Source organism: Poecilia reticulata, chromosome 6 (assembly GCF_904066995.2).
Source record: "Poecilia reticulata chromosome 6, P_reticulata-male-v2, whole genome shotgun sequence".
In the NCBI taxonomy this organism is placed as follows: Eukaryota; Metazoa; Chordata; class Actinopteri; order Cyprinodontiformes; family Poeciliidae; genus Poecilia; species Poecilia reticulata.
In genome coordinates this window covers 8,498,724-8,509,491 of record NC_088835.1, presented here as the reverse complement: position 1 = coordinate 8,509,491, position 10,768 = coordinate 8,498,724, and the positions used below count along the sequence as shown (strand labels likewise).

Genomic DNA, 10,768 nt, shown 5'->3' with positions numbered 1-10,768 from the left:
TTATTTGGATATTCTCTGTTTGGGAAGCACTGCTACTGGCCAACTTGGCTCTGTAACTACTGAGCTTTCCAGCATTAAAAGATGCTTCAGCCACTGCCTTAAAGGTGACATTATTTTAAAACAGGCGTTGGTAATAAGCTGCAACATGTCTGCATGTCTGCTGGAAACGAAATGGCCTGCAAAGTCCAGAGGCACTGAGAAGCAAATTTATTATGCCTAAAAGAAAAAGAAGTTAATCTGGACTTCAGACGGAGCGTAGCAGACGCTTATCGTGAGGATGAAGTCTGCATGGTCATTTCCAAACGTTAGCAAAAATAACAAATGGAGTCCAGTGCATAAAATTAACCAATGATTAAAATCTGGGGATGAATGATAGCCGACCTGTTTCACGAGCACAAGATCCCTTATGAACTAAAGATGTTAGATACCAAGAATTACAAACTCAAACACATCTATACACCAATGTGCAGAGCAGTAGGCATGTTTAGGTCAAGGGTTAAATACACACACATTACAGGAGGAAGCTAGAATCGAACCTAGAACCTTCCTATTGCAAGACAAGAACTCAACCCACTGAGCCACAGTCACCCCTGTGGGAGAGTAGATTAGTTTTTGCTGGAGCTGAATATTGAACAGCTTTGATCAATAAGAAGAGACACAAGGACTGATGGGTTTTGTCTTAAGCAAAAACTAGCACAGGTTAAAAGTGATGAAAGGTCAGATAAGGAATGAAAAAGACACCGATGAGACGGATAATGGGAACAAAGCAGGTGACTGTTGTCAGAGAAACAAAAAGCGGTGTGTCTGCGCTGACAGAGGAATGAGGAACGCTGTGTGGGAGGAACAGACGGAGAACAGGCCATCAGCCTCTCTCTCTCCTCTCTTCTGCTCGCTTCCTCGACAACCTGATCAATCAATTCGGCTTTTAATCTCCTCCAATGACATCATAATCAAATTACCAGCCTCGCTGCCATGCTGGGATATCACACAACACCCGCAGTCCATATTCGGCCGGCTGGGCCATGTGTCTCTCTCCTGCACTCGGTGTCCTCCGTACCACAGGTTGGACAAATCCGGCTGGGCTTTGACTTTCTGCTTTAATTCATTTAATGCATGGTTTAAGTAAAAGAAGCGCCCACTGGCAAAAGTTTTTAAATCTCAGTGCTGGCACCAACAGAGGGAAAATCTGCACACAGCAGCAAAATGCCCCATTACCTCAGATAAAACAATAAACCTGTATCTCACAGCCTTGGAATATCCAACCAGGACATGTAAGACTTATTACTAACTAATCATTTATTTCCTTAAATTGTAAGGGTGGTCAGTGTGGTCAAACACTTAACTTTTAGTCTCTTAATTTTTTTTGTGGTGCTTTCGGTGTAATGGATTTTTTGTCTCTCTGTGAGGCCTTTCAGCTTTCTTTGGTCCACATTTATTTTCCTGATATCTTAAAAGATTTCTCTTCATTTTCCCACAATGTCACAGAAGGAAGTAGTGAGTTTGAAATGAAGCTTTAAGATACATCCATATTTTCCCTAACATTTTTAAGGAAAATGTTAAATGCTTACAAAGACTCAGCATCCTCATCTGGGTTAGCATAGCAATGCTAGCGTATGCAAACCAGGTCCAGTTCAGGATGCAGAGAACAGCATCATCACAATATGTTTGTCCACTGAGCAAATTACAAACCAAATCATGTCATACATGTGGCAGCTCCTCCTTGGGCTGCCACCTTATCATGGTGGAGGGGTTTGAGTGTCCCAATGATCCTAGGAGCTATGCTGTCTGGGGCTTTATGCCCGTGGTAGGGTCACCAAGGCAGACAGGTACTAGGTGAGGAACCAGACAAAGCGCAGCCTGAAGACCCCTTATGATGGAAATGAACTTTGGATCTGGCGTTCCCTCACCCGGATGCGGGTCACCGGGGCCCCACTCTGGAGCCAGGCCTCGAGGTGGGGCACGATGGCGAGCACCTGGTGGCCGGGCTTTTACCCACGGAGCCCGGCCGGGCTCAGCCCGAAGAGGAGACGTGGGTCCCCCTTCCAATGGGCTCACCACCTGTCGGAGGGGCCAAAGGGGTCGGGTGCATTGTGTTACGGGCGGCAGCCAAGGGAGGGGACCCTGGCGGTCTGATCCTCGGCTGCAGAAGCTGGCTCTTGGAACGTGGAACGTCACCTCTGGTGGGGAAGGAACCGGAGCTAGTGTGCGAGGCTGAGAGGTTCCGGCTAGAAATAATCGGCCTCACCTCAACGCATGGCTCTGGTTCTGGAACCAGTCTCCTTGAGAGGGGCTGGACGTACTTCCACTCTGGAGTTGCCCACGGTGAGAGGCGCCGGGCAGGAGTGGGCATACTTGTTGCCCCCCATCTTGGCGCCTGTACGTTGGGGTTTACCCCGGTGAACGAGAGGGTAGCCTCCCTCCGCCTACGGGTGGGGGGACGGATTCTGACTGTTGTCTGTGCTTACGGGCCGAACAGCAATTCAGATTACCCACCCTTCTTGGAGTCCTTAGAGGGGGTACTGAAGAGTGCCCCTCCTGGGGACTCCCTTGTTCTACTGGGGGACTTCAACGCTCACGTGGGCAATGACAGTGAGACCTGGAGAGGAATGGTTGGGAGGAACGCCCCCCCCGACCTGAACTCGAGCGATGTTCTGTTGTTGGACTTCTGTGCTCGTCACGGATTGCCCATCACGAACACCATGTTCAAGCGTAAGGGTGTCCATATGTGAACTTGGCACCAGGACACCCTAGGCCGCAGTTCGATGATCGATTTTGTCATCATTTCATCTGATCTGCAGCCGTATGTCTTGGACACTCGGGTGAAGAGAGGTGCGGAGCTGTCCACTGACCACTACCTGGTGGTGAGTTGGCTCTGGTGGTGGGGGAGGAAGCCAGTCAGACCTGGCAGGCCCAAACGTGTAGTGAGGATCTGCTGGGAACGTCTGGCAGAATCCCCTGTGAGACAGAGCTTTAACTCCCATCTCCGGCAGAACTTCGAACACGTTCCGGGGGAAGTGGGGGACATTGAGTCTGAGTGGACCATGTTCCGTGTCTCCATTGCCGAGGCGGCTTATCAGAGCTGCGGCCGCAAGGTTGTTGGTGCCTGTCGCGGCGGCAACCCTCAAACCCATTGGTGGACACCTTCGGTGAGAGATGCTGTCAATCTGAAGAAGGAGTCCTATCGGGCCTTTTTGGCCTGTGGGATTCCAGACGCAGCTGATGGGTACCGGCGGGCGAAGCGGCATGCGGCTCAGGTGGTCGCTGAGGCAAAAACTCGGGCGTGGGAGGAGTTTGGAGAGGCCATGGAGAAAGACTTCCGTACGGCTTCGAGGCAATTCTGGTCCACCATCCGGCGTCTCAGGAGGGGGAAGCAGTGCAGCACCAACACTGTTTATAGTGGGGATGGTGTGCTGCTGACCTCAACTCGGGACGTTGTGGGCGGAATACTTCGAAGACCTCCTCAATCCCAGTCGATCTACGTTCCTTACCCTCATCTATGGTCATGAGCTTTGGGTCATGACCGAAAGAACGAGATCACGGACACAAGCGACCGAAATGGGTTTCCTCCGCAGGGTGGCTGGGCTCTCCCTTAGAGATAGGGTGAGAAGCTCAGTCATCCGGGAGGGACTCAGAGTAGAGCCGCTGCTGCTCCACGTCGAGAGGAGCCAGTTGAGGTGGCTCGGGCATCTGGTAAGGATGCTTCCTGGACACCTCCCTTGTGAGGTGTTTCGGGCACGTCCCACCAGGAGGAGGCCTTGGAGAAGACCCAGGACACGCTGGAGGGACTATGTCTCTCGGCTGGCCTGGGAACGCCTTGGGATTCCCCCGGAGAAGCTGGAAGAAGTGGCTGGGGAGAGGGAAGTCTGGGCCTCCCTTCTGAAGCTGCTGCCCCCGCGACCCGACCCCGCATAAGCTGTAGAAAATGGATGGATGGATGGATGATGTCATACAGCATTAAGGAACTGCCATCATCTGTCTGATTGTCACATTCATTTATATGAGCTCCATGGAAATGAAAGCATAAAATTAATTGACAACTTAAGCTGTTGGAGCCAATCATTTGGGTACCATCAATGCTTCAGAGCTTTATGGCAATCCATCTATTACAGGCCTTTAATGCTGGAGGAACCAGAAAGACCCGTTTTCTCTAACAGATGCTTTAACTGTCCCTGAGAGTTCGTCTCTGCCCGTTATGTCCCCTGCATCCGCCCTCCTGTTCAGAGAAACGTGCAGGATGTCTTGACCCCTTTTCTCCTTAGCCCAGTTTAAAGCTCCAACAGATCTGTAACGTGAACAGTGACCATAAACGTCATCTGAGCTTGTGCAAACACACTAAACATGTCTCCATAAAAACATATATTTGACTTCTACGACGGCCTGGAGGTTTCAGTTCTGTTGGTTAAGATGATGTCTGTCACATCTTTGTTCAGCAGTTTAACATTAACAATGGTTTACAGCCCCATCACTGCCATCTTTTAGCCAAAGTTTAAGAAAATTCAGTCTCCTCATCTGCTCTCATCTCTGCAGACAGTTCCTGCTGCTTGTCTGTTTTACATTGAAGACGTAGTTTCCATCTCTCCCAGGTGTCATGTAATTTAACTCAGCAGAAAGAATTAATTCAATATTTCCTCTCAGACCTGCACAGGAATGCTCAGTGAGTTTTATGACTCCAGAATTTATTTTTTAATGGTTTCACTGGTACTGATGTGTCCCATTTTAAGTCCATTGTCCAGGAAATTAAATGAAAACCTTCATGTGCTGTTTTATATTGAAAATGTATTCATGCCAACTGAAGTTTATGGAAAAACTTCAAAAACCCTATTGACTTTTTATGTGTTAGACCAACCCAGAGTAGCGTATGGAAAAAAACTACAACGTTTTCAAGTCTTTGCTTTCCCAAAAAACAATCTAAATGTGCATTCAGGTCCCTCTGATTTCTGAATAACTAATTGCCGTCACAACATATATGATCAATAAATAGACATCACATTTGTGTAATTTAATCTGAGCGGTAATCCAGATGTTGGGTGAAGGTTTCAAAGGTTTGTTAAAGGAAACTGTAAATACGACGTATTTGCTTTGGTTAGATGTTTGAAGGAAGGCTAAAAAGTTCATTTTAGGTGGATGACCTTTCATGACCTTCAGAAACATTTCTTAATTATTAATATCTTTAAAATGACAGCGCCACAAACGAAAAATGTTTGCTGCTCAAACGTTTGACACCAATTCTGTCTGATTTGAAGGTGTGTGTGTGTGTGTGTGTGTGTGTGTGTGTGTGCGTGCGTGTGTGTGTGTGTGGGGGGGGTCGAGGGGTTCGTGTGTGTGGGGAGGCAACTTCACTCAGGTTTATGCTACAGTGGAAAAATTACCAAGTAACAACGCACATCTCTGAACACGTCAACCGTTTACGGAGACATGGCTGTGGGGATTCTCTTCTGTGACCATTACAGGGAAACGTCTCAAATTTGACAGGAAGATGGTTTGAGCTACACACAGCAGCCTCCTGTTAGGACTCTGCAGAGCAAATATTCAGCCAGAACTGATGTGGAACGATTGAACTTGAATATTCAAGTGTTAAAACATGTCCCAGTCAAAGTCCAGACCAAAGTGGATAATATGTTGCAAAAAAGTAAAAAAAAAAAAAAATCATCGCTTTTTAATCTTGACTCCCGGATCGGTAAATTAGTGTTAAAGCAAAAACGATCAATCAAGTGTCAAGTGTTGCCCCCGATCACACTAACAAATTAAAGCTACCACTTATGAGATTAACAACCCAACAATTAAGTTAATACACGACAGTGAAAGCACTTAGTGCTGCAGAAATGTCTGTAAGAGCTGACCTAATGTTTTGGACAGAAACCCGCCCACCTTCTGCAGGCCAGATTTCTCACAAAGGAGGAAATCTGGGAGTCATTGTTGATCTAGTTTGATAACCACGCTTTTATACTTTATACTTTCTTTTTTCATCTTTATTGGTGCATTAAAAAAAAACAAAAACAAAACAACTTTTAGCTCTGAAGCAAGCTGACTTCTCAGTTCTTGTCACCTTTGGTCCTAAACAGTCCAAGTGATTTATCTCCAGCCTATTTGCTGCATCTACAGGCCTTTCAAAAATTTGAGCTGCAGCTACATTTGGCAGCAACCTGCACCAACCGCAGGCATACGCTATAAAAAAAAAGGCAATCCATCACATGATCTATTCTGGAAATATTAGCTGTGATACATCAAGACCCAAGCCACCAGTTAGGAAAGACCAGGCTCATAATGCGGATGGGCTTCTGAGGACTCACAAAGTCTCACATCTTCAGTTTTCATCTTAGTGCTTCCCTAATGTAATAATACTTCTAATGAGTCCAGAAAGGAAGGGGGAATGTGTGTGTGTGTGAGTGTGGGAATGAGAGAAAACGCGAGGAGGCGGGGTCCGTGTTAAAGGAATAGATGAGATGATTGCGAGTGCTGGTGAAGGAATTGAGTTCCGAGCGGCTCGTATTTCAGCTGAGCGAAGGCGGAGTAACACCCACTCCTTCACATTGGAACAGATAATTGAGAAGCTATCAAACACCAGCCAAACGTGAGGGAGAACAGAGACGATGCATCAGCACACATCACCGTGACGTAGCCTTTCTGGTACAAGTGGTGCGGTCCGCAAATCTGGCCACTGCTACAGAAACCCCGAGTGGAAGTTCTGTTTTCCGTGAATCATGTGGGGCACAATAAGGACTGGGTGTTCTGGTCAGAGGAGGGTGTAAGAGAACTTTTTGTAGCAACAAACAAACTCCGCAGGTAATCAAAACAAAACCCATCCATCAGGTGAAACATGCAGGGGTTGCACAGCAACTCAGCAAGTTTGAAACTCTCCAGGGGTTTCAATTTATGAGATTTAAGGAAATTAACATAAATAAACCTGAAGTAGTGAAGGTTAAATTTTAAATATATTTGGGAAAAATACTTTATTTTGTAAAATCTTCATTATAGCAACCACATTTCATGCAAATACACTTGTATTTAGGCTAGCATTCTGCTTTCTGAAGCAGCATTGAGGCTACGTCCCCTACTGGAAAGCTGTACTTTTCTATTGATCTCTAAAACCCAGAAAGCCACATGTTTGATATTATTGATAAATGGCTCTGAACTTGTATAACCAGAGGACCCCAAAGTGCTTCCCTCCCACCTATTGGGCAAATATTCTCCGGATCCAAATGTTACGGTCAGTTGAAAAACGGCAAGAATTCACGTTTTGCAGTTTTGGATCTTAAGAAGGTTCTAAGTGCAGCTTCAAAATACAAAATGAAGAGATGGGAGTGAGAAAAAAAAAACTGAGTAAGCATTTATCGCAAACCATTAAACTTAAACAGGCAGTAGCCATGAAACATTTAAGGCCATATCTCAAAATTGAGATAAAAGTTTCAAAAAAGGATTAATTAGTAGCTGTCGTTCTTGTTGTTTACCTCAAAGAGTGAGAGAGATGGATGGAGCTGTGTACTGAATAACCCTGGAAGAAAACCAGACTGAGGCTACAGACGCTTGAGGATGTTTAGAGATTTTTTTTACCTCCATCCAGGAACGTCCTCAACATTCACCCAGAGCTACAAAGGCTGCGTTCACACTGCAACCTGAAGTCACCCAATTCAGATTTTTGGTCAAATTGGATTTTCTTCCCGTGGTCGTTCACACTTCCAAATATATGCAACCTGTATGTGTTCTGCAGTCTGAACGGGCAAACGACCTGAAAGTGTCCCGCATGCGCAGTCGGGGGCACAATAGCGTCAGCGTTCTTGGTGTTCTGCCAACCGCCACAAAGAAGTGCTCAGTGTTTGTGGAAGTAAACATGGATGCTAACGGTGGAGCTTATCTTACACAATTGAACGGAGCAACATATTAACAACTTAATCCTCATTATAATCCGTCATGGATGTTGTTTTTCTTCCCACTTGTGCGTATCAGGACGCAGAATAGTGACATTTGTCGAGTATGAATGACGTTCAGGTTGGATGAATGCGACCTGGACGTTAGGCCACATTTGAATCAGATGCGTATTGGATTCCCAAGCAGCCTGGATCACATTCGAAAACAATCCGACCTGTGTTGTTCAGACTGTCGTTAAAATATCAGATACAGGTCGCTTTACGTCAAAAAAATAAAAAAATCGGAATTGGGTCACTTCAGGCTACAGTGTGAACGCAGCCAAAGGAATGCCATAGATCAAAGCATAATTCACGTTAGAATGGCCCAGTCAAAGTCCAAATCTAAATCAAACTGAGAATCTTTGACTTGAAAGCTATCCAGTCTGCCTGAACTTAAACTAGAAAAACAGGTGAATATTTCAGCCTATTGGTTCAAGACTGAAAGAAGGGTGATGGATACAAAGGTACGCCACCCTTTTTCTCTGCTGGCCTATCCCATGGTTTGTGTTTGTAACAGGACCAAACAGTGTGGACACATTAGCATGACAGCATGAGCATCCAGAAGGTGCCAGAAGCCCCTCAGCTGCATCTGAGACAGAACAGGAGGGAGGATTAAACCACATTACGGCGTGTTGCTACGGTGAGCATCATCTAATGGGATTACCCGAAATTAAAAGCTCAAGCAGCATCGTTTTCATCAACGTGCATGCACTGATTCCCAGGATTGACCCTGGAGACAACAGTCTGCGTATGAGCTGCAGATTGCATAACGTCTGAACGGTTTCCTACCTTTCCAGATTAGAACCTCCTTTGAATGAGGATTTAGAGTCAAATGGTGCTAACCAAAATCTGGATTAGTCATCAATAAGACAGTGGAACGGCCTCCATTAGTGTCTGTCACTGTAGAAAACAGATCCTCAGAGGAACAGGCTGAGGAGTTTGAAGAATCTGTTTTTGAAGTTTCTTACAAACATAAATCTGAAAAGTGAGGGGATGATTTAGATACTCTCGAGTCATCATCGGAAGAACAGTAATTAGTTATTTCACAAGTCTTGCCGCAGGGACCAAATTGCATTTAACTTTGGACTTTGACTGGGCCGTTCTAACGTATTAACATTCTCCAACAGGTTTGTCTTGTATTTATCTCTTTTTTATTCTTCCCCCTGACTTGTCTGCTGTTTTTTTGCTCCTCTGATGCAGAAGTCACATGCGGGGTAACACAAGGTTCAACCCTCAGACCCTTCCTATTTACACGTTCCGGCTAGCTTAAGTTATAACAAGAAACAAGATTAGTTACCATAGCTATGCAGATGATACACAGCTCTACTTTACAGTGTCAGCAGATGACTTTGTGACTTGGTTCTGCTCTGCAAGCCCAGAACCAAACATTGAGAAGCAGCATTCAGCTTCTACTCACCACAAATCTGGAAGAAACTTCCAGAAAACTGCAAAACTTCTGAAACATTGATTTCCTTTAAATCTGAAGACCCACCAGTCTAGAGTTGACTTTGATTAACAGTAAGTGAAACATTGTGATGTATATTTGACAAAATGTAATTTGAATTTCTTTGTCCATGATTGGTTACTGTTTTATGTTTTTATGGTGTGAAGCACTTTGCACTGCCTTGTTCCTTAAATGAGCTACACGATTAAACTTGACTTTGTTCTCTTAAAGTCTTAGAACTTCACAGAGCAGCTGGATTAATACTGAGATTAAATTAAATTGGCTAATTAAGTAACTTCAGGTTGCATCCTTGACGCCTGACCTGCTCTAAGTTCCTTCAGCTGGAGGTGAGCCACAGGATGCTGCAGCCTGGACCGCCACATCTGGAAACAACCTGTTCCCTACTGAAACAACACAAACCAACTGGATCCTGATTGTAAGGCAGGGAGAGGAAAAAGCCCCTTTCAGTTCCAGGAGATGCGTTAAGGGGTGCAGTTACCTGCTTTAAGACAATCCCGTCAACAAAAGCAGCAGGATGAGAGGAAAGAGGCAGGCGATTTTGTGTATGTGTGTGAGAGAGAGAGGAGCTTACCCGGGGTTTTCTTTTGGTGCAGTAGAGAGAAAGGGGGGAGGAGGAGGAGAGCAACTCCACCGCTCTCCCTTCTTCAGGCGACTCTCTCCATCCAGCGACTCCAGCGGTGTTCGGGGTTTATTTTACCCCCGGTGGGGGGTAGGAGGAGGGACGAGGAGGTAGAGAAACAATGTTCACGCTTCTTCTTCTTTCTCAGAGGAAAGAGGAGGCCCTGGGTTTCTCCAATCAACTCAGAGGTCTGTCTCTGCCGCCTGATGCATCCCTGCTGCAGCTCAGCCCAGTCTGCACAAGCAGAGTCCCTCCCCTGCAGCGCGACCTGAACCCGTCCAGGATGTGAGAGGAACGCGTCCACCGCCTCCCACTGCTGATCAGCTCACAAACACAGAGAGCGAGAGAGAGAGGAGAAAGGAGAGAAGGAGAGAAAGAGGCTGCAGGAGCTGGCTACCTGCTTCGCTACACACACAAACACACCGTACGCTGCGATTACGCAACGCAATCAGAGGGAGGGGCTGGGGGGTGACAGAAACAAGATGGGGAGGGGCGTGAGTGAGAGCATTTCAGGGGGAGATCCTCCTCTTAACTTTCTGAGTCTTCCCTCAGCTCCTGCCTGCTCCTCCTGAGATCTGAGCCGGCAGGGATGATTCAGTGTGAAGTTATGTAAGCCGTCTGGAACGGAGGTGGGCAAGGCGCACTAACACGGAGCGTGAAATAGCAATAAGTAAGAAATAATTATTTAAATGCGTCCTTAATTTATTAAAGCCAGAAGGAACAACTGATTAAAAATTCATTTCATTTTTGAAAACTTAATACAAGCATTTCATGGTTTAA

At 46.0% G+C, this 10,768-nt stretch overlaps 1 protein-coding gene across 1 annotated transcript in view; it reads right to left on the bottom strand.

Annotated features, from left to right (window-relative positions):
* The window catches only part of syt12 (synaptotagmin XII), a 29,868-nt gene extending 19,335 nt beyond the window's left edge, over window positions 1-10,533 (bottom strand). The window contains exon 1 of the mRNA XM_008411170.3: window positions 9,941-10,533. The gene's annotated coding sequence lies outside the window, so the exon portion shown is untranslated. The remainder of the gene's footprint in view (window positions 1-9,940) is intronic.
* Window positions 10,534-10,768: the final 235 nt, after the last annotated feature.